This window comes from Cuculus canorus, chromosome 1 (assembly GCF_017976375.1).
Source record: "Cuculus canorus isolate bCucCan1 chromosome 1, bCucCan1.pri, whole genome shotgun sequence".
Taxonomy (NCBI): domain Eukaryota; kingdom Metazoa; phylum Chordata; class Aves; order Cuculiformes; family Cuculidae; genus Cuculus; species Cuculus canorus.
Window position 1 is genome coordinate 166,464,420 of NC_071401.1, and position 16,300 is coordinate 166,480,719.

Below are 16,300 nucleotides of genomic sequence, written 5' to 3' on the forward strand. Positions count from 1 at the left end.
AACAATTTTAATTCTACATAACATACACAGATGTTACTCAGTTTTAGGATTACAAAAGGAATTAATCTCAAGATAGCCGAAGATACCGATCACTGCTATATTCATCTTTATTTCATAGTTAAATTATGAAAAATGAAACAGATTAACATTGTGAACGCTTCGTATTTATTTCCTTTTTGTTCTGTCTTAATTAGAAATAAAAATCTTGAGTGAGTCCAATTTAATTTTCACATGAACAGAAGTAATTTCCTCCTAAAGCTCTAGTCTAGTCCTTTTATAGTCCAGTAAGTTTTAATGGACTCCATCATTATTTGAGAAATTCAGTCTCCAGAGAGAACTTCTGGTCACATGACAAATACAAAACTAGTGTTTGATTCCCTGACACTACAAAGTCATTTTAACTCCTACAATCCACCCTAAGTCCTAGCCCTTCAGAGACAGTTCTATAAATGTTCTATTTAATTCTCAGGTAGGTGACAGCTTTGGGCAATTTACAGATAGAGCTGGTAAATGAAAGCAGAACTGTTACAAATTATGGTATACATAGTGCTCTGCAGATTTTCCCTCTGAAGAACTGCTACAAATGTATTTTTATCCCCTTCACTTTAAATTACACAGCAGTGCAGTATGTTTCGAGATTTCAGTAGTGCCTTTCTAACGCTGTTGCTTCTGAAAATGTTATTCAAGAAAAAAATTTCTCTCCCTTCTCTGTAAATCCACTTTGTCTGCATGTCAGTCTTGTTTCTGGAGACATTGTCATGTGGATATTGTTTTGCAGTCATGGCTGTCCTTACACGTTGATCTTGTCTTTGTACGATTTATTTATCTTCTTAGTACATTGAATTAAAAAGAATAGTGATTCTTCCTTTGGAATGGCATTGGAAAGTCCGTAAAATTCTAGATTGAAAATAGATTATCAATAATACTCTGGTGTTTCAGTGCATTTCCTCATTTTATTTCAAGCTATTTTTTGCTGGTGTATCTACTGCCAAAGTTTAAAAATTATGCATTAGGGGGGAAAGTAATCCCAAAGATTTATTTTGCATTTTAAAGCTTCTTCTGATATTAAATCAAAAAAATAGTACTTTGACAATTAAAATCATAGAGATGCTCATTGGATGTGCCATATCAACTAATACCTAATTATGATGATGTGCAGTTAACTTAGAAAGGCCATGAAGCAAAACATGCATCAGTTCTTCTAAAACAGGAATGACATAGCTTTTATACGACATTGGAAAATTCAGGTTTGAAGGGACCTCCAGTGGTCCCAGCAGGATCAGACCACTTTGTTCCAAGCTTTGTCCAGTCTAGATTGAAAAGCTCTAATAATGAGATGGCACAAACTTGTTTGTTAAACTAGTTCCAAGGCTTGACTGCCCTCACAGTGAATCTTCATACCAATTTGGAGCCCTTTTTTGTTTCACGATTTGATAGAAAACTGATTTTAGCCTTTGGATAGATGGTAGCATTACAAATAAACTGCCACACTCTTATTTATTCATACTGGGGGACTTAAGGTACTACCTCAACATAAGTAATAGAACTGTGACACATGTCATCGAGTTTTATTATAAAATGTGGCTTTCCAGTTCTAAACTGAATAACTTAGCAGAAACAGCAGCTTCCAAAAATCTGTAAGTAGCTATAAGCATACTCTACAGTTCTACTGAACACATCTGCCATAACAAACCTGCCAAAAGTTCAGGAAATCAATGGATCTGTCAAGAATGAAGAACTGCTTTTTGAATCCTTTATTTATAGCCAAATTAATCATCTGTCTATGGTCTCCTCCCTGCTGGGATTCTCTGTTAGTAGAAAAAGACATGCAGCATCTTCTCTCTGATGAGAAGACTGTATTATGGCTTAGAGATGTACTAACAGAACAGCCCAGTGAAAAATGCTTGAGCTGAAGAAAGTCTGGTTTTTTTGAAAGCTATCATAGAAAAAAATGAGGAATTTTCAACTGTGATACAAACTTGTTATACTATTCAATCAAACATTTCTTTCCTACTTAGCAATATGGATAGATACTGTCAAATACAGAATATTTTGCAGAACTATTGAACACGACATGAAGGGGCTGGAGGACAAGTTTTATGAGGAGTCTCTAAGGGAACTCGTGTTGTTTAGCCTAGAGAAGAGGATGCTGAGGGGAGACCTCATCACTGTCTACAACTGCTTGAAAGGAATTACATGTTGGTCTCTTTGCCCAAGTGACAGGTGACAGGATGAAAGGGAATGACATCAAGCTGTGCCATGAGATGTTCAGATTGGACATTAGGAAAAACTTCTTCATGCAAAGGGTTATTGGGCACAGGAACAGGCTGCCAGGGGAGGTGATTGAGTCACCGTCCATGGAGGTATTTAAAAGATGGGTAGATGAAGTGCTTAGGGATACGATTTTTTAGTGGACAGGTACAGTTGGATTTGATTATCTCAAAGATCTTTTCTAGGGGTTCTATAATTCTATAATTCTATGATTCCCTGAATGGCTACGAAGCCAGGCTGAAACACAAAACGGAAAATTGAAGACTGAGAGGTTTTTTCATATTCTGAAATACAGCAAATTGGGATATATACTACTAAAGGACAAACTGTTGTATTTGATCTAAGTAAAACATTACTTGCAGCAATGATCAGCACTTCTAACCTCTACTAATTTTTGTCAATTCATTTAGCCTGAGATAAACTATAGGAACATCTGTGAAAACATGCTCTTTTTTATTCTACCAAAGTAAAGATAAAAGGATGTGGTACGGACTTTACATATGGAGCATCCTCCAACTACCCATAAGGAAAGGTAAAATCTGGCTGTGTTCTAGTATCTTTTATGGGAACAGAAAGCATAAGAGATCTATCTGAAGATGAAATAAGGACATAGTTAATATTAAGTCTAAATGAATAACATGCAAATAAAATAAAATAAAAGGGCATTCAGCCAAATATTTGGTAAGTTTCTAATGTGTGTTGTAAGTTTCCAGGAAGTCCTGGAAAGTGGCCAAAGACAAGATACAGATCCATGGTCCCTGATGGTTGCTTTGTTCCTTGTGAAAATTACTGTGTAAACCCATTATCGACACCTTTGCAAAATATTTTTATGGGTTGCCTTTTATAAGATGGCATTCCAGGCAGAAAACCTCTGGTTGATGAAGCAGCACTATTTAAATCCAGAAAAGTTTATAAAAAGAAGTATTTACAATTCATGCCTTATGTAAGAGTTGGTCAAAATAATATAAGGCTAAAATAAGATTGATTGGTTTGACCTGAATACAGGGGATAGATAGAGTTCCATTGTATGATCAACTCCTTTTCATTTGTGGCCTAGAATACCTCACAAGAACTAGCACTGACAGAAACCTATGGGATGGGTACGGAGAGCCAAAAAAATAGTGAGAGGTGTATGTGCTTTGAGGTATTGAATGTTTTTGGTTACTGCAGCAAGGTGTGGAGAACTCGAGGAAGAACAGCAGGAAAACTAAACAAGCTAGGTCTAAAGTCGCAAAATGTCAAAAGTTCTTTCTGACCTGTAAAATACTGGAACATTTTCTTGCTATTTAGTCCTAGTCCAACTGAGAATTCTAATCACTAAGTAAAATAGTACATAGAATAATTTAATTTATAATCAATGTAGCAATTTAATAGGCAGTTAGACTTCTGAGTAGTGTAAAAAAAATTAATCTTTTTTAATTTCATGTAAAATTTTTTATTGTTCCCATGTGAAATTTCCGCAGTGAAAAGAATGAGATATTATGAAGCCATCGTTTTCACTTTGAAATATTGTGAGAGACTTCCATCTGTTACCTGTATCTTGGATATAGTGTTAGAGAAGAAAATTACCAATATTTATCATAACAGAAGTTAAGCTTAGTAAAATCAGTGCAGACAAAGAAAACTTGAGTTTATGGAACTTGTGGGTCAGATAGGACAGACTGTGAAGGAAAGATGTGTGGGGAACAATGCCTATTGGCAGAAGCTAGGGAAAATGTTATGGCCATGGTCTTATCACGGCTGATGGATGTGGTAGTACGCATTTTACCAGGTTATGCAACAAGTGTTAAAAATGAATGAAGGTTTGTGGTGTGCAGATTCCTGGAGTTCTATTTATTATTCATTGTCACGTAATTCCAGAGTACTTTTCTAATCCAATGCAAATGCTTAGTAGTTTAAGATAGTTAAGCTAGATAATCCAACATAAATTTTGAGTTTATATATATATATATGTACATTAATTTGCAATGAGGCACTGTGTGTGTACATCTCCGTTTTCATTTCTTTTCTATTACAGACTACGTGAGTCTTCCAGTAGCCATCATATCTCATCAGAATCAGGATATTAGTGAAAGTAAACTCAAAAGGGAACAATCTTTTCTTTCCTTGGCTCACCAAAACTCCTTATGTCCTTTTGAAAATCACAGAAAACATAACTTCACATTTTACAAGTTATCTACTAGTCAGAACTATTTCCTAAAATGAAACAGCTTCTCTTCTCCACCCCCAAAGAAGAATCCCAGGCTAAAACATATTTTCTCTTTTAGCAGCTTGGTTAGATAGGATAAATTAACTTCTCTCTAGTCCCAGATTTTCTTGTGGTATCTTCATTATTCACAGCTCCGTCTTTGCAGATCTTTAGGGCTTCTGCACATCTTGTGCAATTTTATGTTCTTTAAGTAACTGCAAAGAGAAAATGTGTCTAAGCCATATTTCTATATGAATTTGGGGTTTAAATGCTATTATAATTGATTTCTTTTATCTAGCTTTGTATTCATATGCTTTTAGTTAACAAAGAAAACTGCAGTGATTCTTTAAGCATACCACAAGCCTTATGTAAAGAATGACCCTTGAAGTCATTCTAGGACAATTTTCACCCTGTCTAGACATCTAAGTAGTTCAGTAAATATCTTTTAGAGGGAGGAGATTCATTATGTAAAACAAATAAAAGATTGCTAAACCGTTTTTTGAGGATTAGCATTTGTCACCCACCTTTGAATAGCATAAATACCTAATTTATCCTCTCTTCAAATGCAGCTAGATAAATTAAACCTTTCACTCAGCTTTTCAGCTTGGATAATAATTTCTTGATCCCATAATAGAGGCTCTCAAATTCACCTATACAGTTCTATTTAGTTTTTCATATATAAATTTAATCTTAATTTTCAGAGTTGCATAATTAGAGTCCTTGTAAAGAGCTCTGAGTTGCCATGTCCCATGAAAAGTCAGTGGACCAAACCTCCAAAATGCATGTTATGTGTCAGTCTACATAGTGAAGTGGAACATCACAGAAATATCCAGGATAGCACAGAGGAGTCTCATTCAGTCAGTGCTAAAGTGCCATGTACATCACTACGGAACTGCATCCAAGGAAATAAGTTTGGCTGAGAAATGACATGCCACGGCCAAGGCAGAATATTACATTACATGACTATGCCATTTTTTTTTGTGACAATGCGTTTTTAGAATTAGCTTAGATGTCTTCATACAGTTCTGTCTTGCAGTAATTAAACATATCGTCTAATAAAAACTTCACAAAAAGAAACATTTTCTTCATGTAACTATTTTTTGGGTGCTGATGTGTCATCTTTTGGATATCTCACATTTTAGCAGTAGTATCTGCAAACCCCTGAAGGCAAAGGAAACTGTGAATGTAAATATTAACACTTGTGATGATTCAGGTGTTAAATTTCTTAAAAGGTTTGTGCAAGTGGTAGCCTGTGTCAAGCTGCTTTGCACAGTAAGGCACAGATGATGGATTGGCTAAAATATCTCTGTATTATGAAATGTAGACATCTGTGGGGTTTGCATAAGTATCCCGTGAACATGCTAGAGTAAGATTTTCACAAACAAAAAAATCCCACAATAGTTTTCTTGGTATTCTTATAATTTTCAGTCATTCCTCTGGAGACAGTACTTTTAGTAATATTAGCACTAATCATACTTTGTCACTTTGAAAATATAGGAGTAGATTTTAATATTAGACCATTAGTGACAGTGTCAGTTTTAGACCCTCTATTTACATATTGCACAAGAGCTGCACATTGGTGGTATTTTAGAGTCCACTAGCTGTTTTGTAGTGACTTGCACTGCCTGCCAAAGAAAAAAGTATGAACAGGTAATAAGGAACAAGTTTACTCGTCTTAAGTAAAGAACTGAAATAAAAGAAACCTCAATACATAGTGTGTGCATTATTTTATTGTACCCATATGTGTCTTGCTCAAAATCCAGTACAGAAATATCTGCCCTTTTTTTTTTTGGATGTCATGGAGCTCTTGGCCAAATAGCGATATATTCAGGAAATAAGAAAACAAGTACATTTGTCAATATGAAAATAATATAAAAGAAAACATAATCTCTTCTACTAAGTAGTCTATGCTTAAAAATTTAAATGACCTTGTTGTTTTTTATTTCTGCTGTGTCCTTTTTCTTCCCCTCTGTATGTTACTCCAGCTTTAAATCTTTAAAAAGCTTGCACTGAAGATACAATTTTGTCACAAGCAGTGCTCTTTGCACACATCTTACTAACAAAGAAATGCTTTGATCCACAAAGATGACAACACGCTTTATTACTCTCTTCTGTAAATCCAATAAATTCCAAGTCTGCAAGTAGTCATAAATTAAATGTACATTTTCATGTTTATACAGAGAAGCTGTTGTGTTTAGAGAATGAGATTAACCAGAGTGGTCACAGAAAACTTTGAATAACAAATCCCATATTCCAGTAAAGGCTTATTATGACGTGAAAATAGTGGTCTGCCCAATGCAGGCCTGTATTTCCCAGAAAGTAAGGAGTAATGTTGCACCTTTTTTTTTTTTTTTTTTTTTTTGTAAAATATCAGTGGATTCTCCCTCTAAAAGTTCACAATTTCCTTTGCACAGGGTACTCAAAATTTATAAATGCCAAAAAGTAATCTAAAGCATTTTATTATAAAAAGAAAGAACATGTCAACGCAAGATTCTGCTAAATGGATCTATTTAATAAAGTAACCCTGTATTTATATGCGAAGGTAACATTTAAAAATATAAAACTTCCCTATAAAAGTGAGAGTATGTTAAAAGATAAATTATAGTTTACATTGCCAGGATCTTATTCTTAAAAATTAGATATGAAATAAGATTTACAGGACCCCTACTCTACTGAAAGAGAGAGAATTTATTGTAAAACTATGTAAAAAAATTCAAGAGCACAGAGGAACACATTGATTTAAGAATAACTCTTGGAGGGTATTAGATTAAACCCAGTATCTACCATCACAGAAGCAGAGGATAGAGGATCTGGATCTGAGGGGGAGCAAATTCCTTATGAATTGAAATAATTCAGTGCTTCTGATGGCCTGGATTATGCACTTTTAAGCTAATGAATTGTTGCAAATACCTCTGAGATCTCACTACAATAAATGACGGTGCAACACAAGCAGATCACAGTAGTAGGTTTGTGTATTTCCTATAATGGGTTCTTATTTAGAGTGTCTTGAACATGGCATTACGAACATGACTGCTAACAAGCGGCATTAAGATGAACATTCAGAGCTGATACATGTACACACTTAAAGGCTAACTCTTCCTCTTCTATCTTTTAAAGGATTTTAAAGGATATTTAACAAATTTTATTAAATGAATTTGAAATGCCTTATAGTATTTAAGATGTTTTCTGATATTCACTCTTCACTTCTTGTAAGCAAATTCTCATTTTGTTATAATTATATCCACAAAACTGGATTATTTTATCTTTTTTAGCAGATGTTCCTAATTGGTTAGTTAGAGTTAGATTTCAGCAGAGATATTCTGGCCAGAAATTCCTTATATTATATCCAAAATAGTTTTTGTACTGCTAGACCTGGTTTAAATGATCGTTGTTAGTTTTGAATATGCCCACTTCACCTGCTGGTCATGTAGAAAATTTGTGTACAAAAGCTCAAATAAATATTGTCACAGCAGTGGACAATAATATATCTTGGTAACAATGATGGATAATGACCTGTGTTAGTGATATCAAATCTAAAGGAAGGATTTTTTTTCAATAGGAAGGGGATTAATTGTGAAAAACAAAATGTTTCAGTGCTGGGTTAAACCGATCAGAGACAAATATCACTTGAAAGACGTGTAAAATTGCATAGTGCTGAGCCATAGCAGAAGGTGGTATTAAATGGGTTTGCTTTTGTTCTTCAAATGAATATTAACCCTACAAAAAGATGTAAGTTGGGTTATTTCTACAAAATGCATTCTGCATTTCTTAGCAATTAGAAAAAATCAGTTGCTTACAGCATCTTAGATAATCTAACAATGGTTCCCAGTTCCACAGTTCTCTTGACTGCTCTTCTGGCAACCTGACTTGGTCAAGTGCAAACAGATGTTATGCAGCTGTGGGATGCAGTTCAAAACTGCTTGGACACAATGACACGAGGTTCTGCCCAACCAAAGTAGCTGTGTTGAGAAAAATTCAGTATTTTATTAAAGTCACATGTTGTTCATTAGTTTATCGAGACTTTGTCTTTGAAAAAATAAATTGATTGCCATTACAAATGAACAAAGTATAGAAAAGAGCTTTATGAAAATTTGATCCATAAAATCTCACTGCCTGGAATGGCAAATGCTGTGGGTCAGACAATCAGCCGCAGCTAAATACTCTAGTGTTAAAAGTACTTTTCTGTGTTTAGCACCTGAGCCCTCACCTTTAAGACAAAGCGCATCTAACGCACAACACGAAGACACTGCCAGCAACCACTAGATCATAAATGAACCTGTTACTAAGTTGCTATCATTTATTTCTATTTACTTTTGCTTTTCAATAATTGAGAAATGAAAAAACACTTAGTGCATATGAAAGTGACATTTTTTTGTCGTGTGAACATAATTGTTCTCTTTTATTGGTGTATTTTAACTACAACTAACTAAGATATTTGATGTTGATGAGGCTTCCTGTCTGCAGCTCTACTTCAAGGTGTAAACCTTGACAAGCTCTGTCCCTTACTATCTTAGATTATAGCACTCATAAATAACAAAAATAACAGGCAAGAGGGAAATAGCTCTCTCATAGCAGTTTCTGATGGTCACCGGACTCTTCAGCCATGTTTGCTGTTCCCTCTGATGCATATTATAAGACATCAAGTTTAGGTGGTCTTCTCTCAGCCACACGCCATCAGCTTGCTCAAAATCTCAGATCCTGTCAAATCTGACCCTTCTCCAAACTTCAAGAACTAGACTAACAAAGTTATTAATGTTTACTTTCATAGCATAAGGCTAAGGAACACTAGTGATGGATCAGTACAGACTGTTTAAACACTGTATAAATACAGAAAAAAAATATTGGCAACTTCTGAAGGAGTAGAGATATGAGATCATCACTAACAAATGAGTGGTGATGCAAGCATCGATGCAAAGAAGAATTTAAAAAAGGGATTTAAAGGGGAACAAGAAAGCACTTTTGTGTGTTTTTACAGAGATCTCAAGCTGGCTTTCCTGTGCAGAATGAAGATAAGAATTGATCTTCTAAGATTAAAGAAGAGAAGAAAAAGGAAAAGCTATAGGCAAGCATGATCTTGATGTAAGCTTTTATATCATTATTTAAATAGCTATCTTTCATGAAGAGAAGAAGGGGAGCAGGAAGAAGGATACAAACATATGTGAACAGAGCAGTGAAACAGACTAAGGAAATGGTCTTTGAATTAGCATTTTGCTTCTTTCCTTTCCAGCAACACAAGAACAGGCCATTGAGATGATTAAAAATGACACTTTTCACCCAAGCACATCCTTTGTCCCTGAACTCCTTGGAGTCATTTGCTAAGTTCCTGCTAAAATCTCTGGAAATACTCTGCCTGATACTCCTCAAAAAAGGGTCTCTCTAAGGCAATGTTTACTTAATCACTTCTTCTTCTAGATCTCTTCCTAAGTAAACCATCTGATCACAGGATTAACCGTAGAAAGTCGTGTGAATGCAAAAGGAATTTGATAGAGTTTTAAAAGACTTTACAATTTCCTGCTTTAGGCAGCGTATACAAGAATTTACCTCTCTCTCTGTCTGTCTTGGTAGATATAAAAATATAGGAAAGATAAAAAAGCACTTTAATACCTCAGTTTTCTAACTAAGTGAACATACTTTAGTAAGGCTATCCTTAACTTAAAACAGTATCTCATACAAAATATGAAACTTAAGTAGAAACTTCCTCCTCTACCCACAAGCTTACATCCCATTGGCTTTAACAATAGAATCATGGTAGCAGTATTCTTAGTTTCCCAGTCTCTTTTTGAAATCATAAATATCTTTTGTATATAAAATATTTTATTTTGTCATCTTATTTTATTTTGCCACATTAGAGGCATCTCCTCCAAATAGTAACTAATTTCACTTTTTCCATAACACAGTTAGCCTTGCTGTCTTCCTAACAAGGCCTCATGTCGTTGTTGGGAGAAACCAATGTTTTTGGAGTTTTATTTGGCTCTCTAGGGAAAACTACCTAAGAAGACAAAATTTTGTCTGGGGCACCTTCTGCAAACCATTTTCTGAACCGTATTTTTTCAATATGAATTTTAAGGCCATAATATCTCTCAGATATAATAAAAGTCAAATAATTCACTCATGAAAAGTATCAAAATTCACTACAGCATGTATCTCACTGTACCTCAGTTTCCAAGCCAATGACAGCATCTTACAGGCTGAAGCAATATTTTGCTTTTCTGTTAGAAATGTACTGTGTTTGACTTGAAAGAAACTACTGAATTTACTAAAATGATAGGCGAGTCTTTCGGATGCTGAAACTGGGAAAAAGAAATCCTGATTTCCATTTGACTGGTGCTTTGAAAGCCACCTTCTCACAGTCACTGAGGAAGAAAGAACAATTACTTTTTCATATCTAGGTGAATGGATTGAGGTACATCCTGTAGCATACTTCAAGCTCTACTTTGGAAAAGGACTAAGAGAGAACTCAGCATGGCCTCATAATTTTACTGCATGGTAGGACTGGCTAATGGCATAAACACAGTCATGATGGACATTGCTATTAAAAAGTCCTTATCATATTCATCACCTCATCTGAACAGTGGTTTGTATTGACATGTACTACTTCTTGATGACAGCAATAACTTTTGCTGATAGCTTTAAGTAATAACTCTCACATTTAGCCAAATCAGTTCTGTTTTCTATACTGGAATCAAAGAGTTTTTTTAACAAGAGAATCTACATTACATTTTCTTCATGCTGGAAAGTTCACTCTTTAATCTGACCAATAAGTGTCTGGATTTACCCCAGGCTAGGTATACATACTTCTAAATATTTGTAGCCTCTCCTGGCATCAATGGAGTTGCAGGTATTAAAACGGCTTTAATGTATTCTTCTTAATTGTCTATTTACTTCTTGCATTTTTTGAAAAGGGACTGTTTCTGGCACAATTTTTGTGGACCCATTGCAACAAGGGTATGCATATAAGAAGTACATGATCAAAGGCATTCCATTATCAGATGTCACCGCAGGGATATTGCAAGAGATACCAATCAGTCTGGTACACATAATTATCATTCCTTAGGGCATTTCAAAAGGACACAGCAGAATCACAGAATCACTAGGTTGGAAAAGACCTCCTGGATCATCTAGTCCAACCATTCCTATCAACCACTAAACCATGACCCCCGAGTATCTCATCCATCCTCTTTTAAATACCTCCAGGGATGGTGACTCAACCCCCTCCCTGGGCAGCCTCTGCCAGCGCCCAATGACCTTTTCTGTGAACAATTTTTTCTGGTGTCCAGCCTGAGTCTAATAACCAGGTGATTTGTGTTTCGGATTGGAACCTGCTACAGACAAAGATAACAATGCTAGAAATCTCATTTGTTAATTTTATGTTTCCACTATTTTCTTGTTGATCTTTCATTCTATCATGTTTTCTACTTCTACTATTTCTACCTTGTTAGAAATAAATACGGAGGTAGAAGTGATATTCAAGAATAGTTATGCAACATCAACTTGAATACAGTGAAATCTTTTACAGATCTTAGATGTTCCAATGCCTGTTTTTTAAGCAATTACTGTGATAAGACTATGCATTAATGAGAGTCATTTGACAGATTAAAAAAAAATATTTCTTTGTCAAATAATCCCCATTTCATCTGAGCTTGAATGCTGACAGAAATCAGACCTTACAAAATTCTATGGAGACTCAGTATGAAAAATAATTACTAGTAAATATTAAACCTTCGTAAGGATTATAATATTTTTGAAATTTTATGCAAATTTCCGTTATCACATCTTTTCTTGTATATTGCTATGAAATTGAAAACCTTCTTGCACATTTTTCTACATACCTTTAAAGCAAAAAAAAGGGAAATTCTCAGAAGAGAGCAGTTTAACTCTGAGCTTCATTTAGCACTGTGACCAACTTTAAGTACTTTTTCCCTGGTTCTTAAGTTTCGTTTAATGTAGCTTTTCAGCTGAAAATGGTAGCTAGATTGATTAAAAAATCTCTTATTCAGTAGTTAGTCTATGCTTGTTTGCTTCTTATAGATTCTGACATTTCAACTTCTTGCTAAATTTAATAGAAGAAAAGTATGATTTTGTGGAATTCAAGATAAAAATAGCATAGATTAACCAAATTCCAGGCTTTGAAATTGGTTGGATACCAGCTCATGGTATAGTAAGTCTGGTTTCCTTTTTCTAAGTTGTTCTAAGAAAATAATAACTTTAGTGTGTGAATTAATAGATGATAGGATTTGGATATATTTAAGTCACACAGAAGAGAAAGAGTTAAAACAGGTAAAAGTAGAGAGAATGTACCCTGCATGGGCTCAGGGCACCTGGTGGCAAAAGACATGGAAGAAGCTGTTGTATACAATGTCTTCTTTGTCTCAGTACTCACTGATTAGACTTGTCTTCATCAGTCACAGTTACCTCTATCTTGTAGTAATATCTGGAGCAAGGAAGACACATCCTTCATAAATGAGATTCAGATTTGGGAGCATATAATGTACTGGACATGCACAAATCTATTGCATCTGAGGGGATGTTGCTGAGGGAGCTGGCTAATGGCACTGCAGTGTGGTTCTTGATCATTTTAGGTCACTTCTGTCTTTAGAAAGGGCAGGAAAGAGGATTCAGGGAACCACAGGCTGGTGGGCTTCACCTCAATGCCTACCTAGGAAGGTAAACACTCCTGGAAACTATTTCCAAACAAGAAGGACTGAAAGGTAACGAGGATTAGCCATCACACAATTATAAAGGGACTCAGTGATGTCCACTGATGGCGCAAGAGGCAATGGGCACAAATTGAAACACATGAAATTCCATCCGAATACAGGAAAGCACTTACTTACCATACAGGTGGCCAAATGCTAGACCAGGTATCCCAGAGAGGTTATGGAGTCTCTGTCCTTGGAGGTACTCAAAACCAGACTGGCCACAGTGCTGGGCAACCTGTTCTGGCTGCCCCTGCTTAAGGGCCAGGTTGGATGGGGCCTTGGGCAGCCTGATTTAGTGGGATGCCCTTGCCCATGGCGGGTGGGGAGGAGTGGAGCTAGGTGATCTTTAAGGTCCCTTCCAACCCTAACTATTCTATGATTCTATGATTCTATGATTCTATGAATCTATGATTCTATGATTCTATGATTGAAATGGAGAATTGCAAGAGGTCTTTCCAATCTCAACCATTCTGTGACTCTCTGAATCTATATGTCAAAACCATCTCAGTCTTTAAATTGTTTGCAACAGTTATTAAAATTCTTTGAAAAATGTCTTCTAGTATTATGACTGGTGTGGAAGGAGGTTTAAAACAGGAAAAAATGTTTTGGCAGCAACCTTCATTTGATTGTTTATGCTTTGTTTTGTTTGTTTTCTCCCTTTCTCTATAATTTATATTTTGGGAAAGAAAAAATTGTAATTTGGTGTATTTAGATTGCAAAAGTTTATTAAGATTTTCTTTGACTCTGATACGTTATGTATGAGTTTAAAGCACATCTATTAGGACTACATGAATAGGACTCAAAAAATAGGGTTTACATGCTAAAGAGATAGACATAACTAAAGTTGCTTAAGACATCTTGTTTTGCAGGAAGGATTTGTTCAGTCTGTACTGGAAATATTTTAGATATGCATTAATTCAAACCATGTAACAGCATGTTCTCTGGATGTAAGTTGGATTCAAGAACATAGGGTGAAAAATGAAGTCTATTCACATTTGTGTATGTATGTGTACATGTGTATGTTTCATAACAAAAAATAAGAAGCTGAATATCATGTGTATTTTAAGGCCTATAAATATTGAAGGTTACATTTTGCAGCACAACAGGAAGTTGTATTTAGGGCAGTGGTGAAGAGAGGTTTATTTTTTCACTTAAAAGAAACAGTGAGAAGGTTGAAGCATGACCCTTTTCAGACGATAAAAATAAAATACAGGGAAAAATACGAAGACAACAGTACTTGGAAATTTATTTTATGGTTTGAATAGTCTGAAAATACCAGCATGATACCAAGATGTTGATAGCTCATTACTGACAGAATCGTATAACATAACTATAAAAAATAATACTGTTGATTAGTGGTGATTTTTACTGTTTGGTGCACATGAAGAAAAAGCTCATTAAATAATCTTGTAAATAATGATGACAAGCATATGGCAATACCACTGCCACATAGTCAAAATAGGTTTCTGCTGGAAAGCAAAAATACTCTATTCCTAATATACATTACAATGGCAACTTCTTCAAAGGAGCGATAGTATATGTGCATTGCCAGTAACTTGAGTCTACTAATACCATTCTAAGTTTCTTCCTTGGTAGGATGCTGTGGAACAAAAGAGTCTAGTCTGTTACTACAGAAAAAATGCAAAATCATTCAGAAGTGGGTGACATTTTTTGATACTTTAATCAAGATTATTTAAATAGCTGAAACATGACAATATGAATAATTTTTTGTAAGACATTTACCTTGATGGATAAACTGTTGAAGTCCCAGCTGCTTCCAAAGTTCATCGTCATTTGGGCAGAGATGTTCCAATAGGTTTTTCTTTCTATTATAATCTATTTTAATATTTCTATAAGAAAATGTAAATTATAGGGAAGATATCCAACTATAGAGCTTTCAGCAAAATAACTCTTTTATAATTCACTGAACTAAAGGCTAAATAAAACATTCATAATCTAACTTGAATGTCATATGTGCTTAGGTTTTACTTAGTTATCTCCCCTTTCATGCAGTAATTTGTATTTCTCTAAGACATACAAGCGTACAATAAAACAGATTTTTCAGAAAGACACACAATGTTGATTTGAAGGCACCTCTTCGATAAGTTTCACTGAAGCTACTGAAAGCACGTCTTGTTTCTCATTTGGATTTTGGATTTGAGGTTTCAAACACCAGGTTTTGTTATTTCATCTTAATTTAAATAAAAAATATTTGCAGTTTTTCCTCTCTAAATGTTTTTGCACATAGTAATCTCTTGATGTTCTTTTGAAAAACTGGACTGACTGATCTTTTTATTTCCCTTCCCATTAGGCTTTTTTTCAGTATTAGGATTGTTTCTAGGTCTGCATCTTCCCCAAAAGAGGTGTATCAACAACTTTTAAACAAGTACAGTCTAAAGCTAGAAAGAGTATCTCAGCACCTCAGTATATAGATGTGTAACACAATTTATGCTGTGGTGGAGTGCATGATAAAAACACATTTTCTATGAATGTGCACTGGCAGACTTTTAGGAATTAGAGGACAGAATATAATTACTGTAGTCCTAAATGTGCTTGTTTCACTACTGATTTCATACAAACTTTGAGTTTCATTGTCCCATTTCATCACTGATTTTACATGAACTTTGGGATTGCCTACTACCAAACTACCTGTAGAGAATTCAAAACCTGTTTAATTCTCCTTCAAGACAATTTAATCTGCAATTTCTCCTGTCTTTGGGAAACGAAACATTTTGCAGAAGTGTATGCATTACTTTTTGAGATGCTTCTATTTTGCTGTATTGAAGGTAATCAAGTCATGATGGGTTTTTTCTTACAGCACAAGCCCGAGTTCAATAATGGTTTTTAACCATCACAAGGAGTTAATAACAGCGTGAAAGACGTAACAGTATCTCTCAGACCTGTTTCAAAGCCTGTCTGTCACACAGAAAGACTTGGCATAATAATCACTTTTAGTACACGGGCTCCACCTGCTTTCTGAAATTCAATCATAATAGTGTTAGACGTCCACTATAAGTAACCTATATTCTACAAAGTGTGAAAAATGACATTTGGAGGGAGAACCAGAAAAGATAACTGTCAGGACTGAAACAGGAGGTGTAACAGAATTAAAGCTCACAGGGAGCATTGTAGAAGTCTGAAG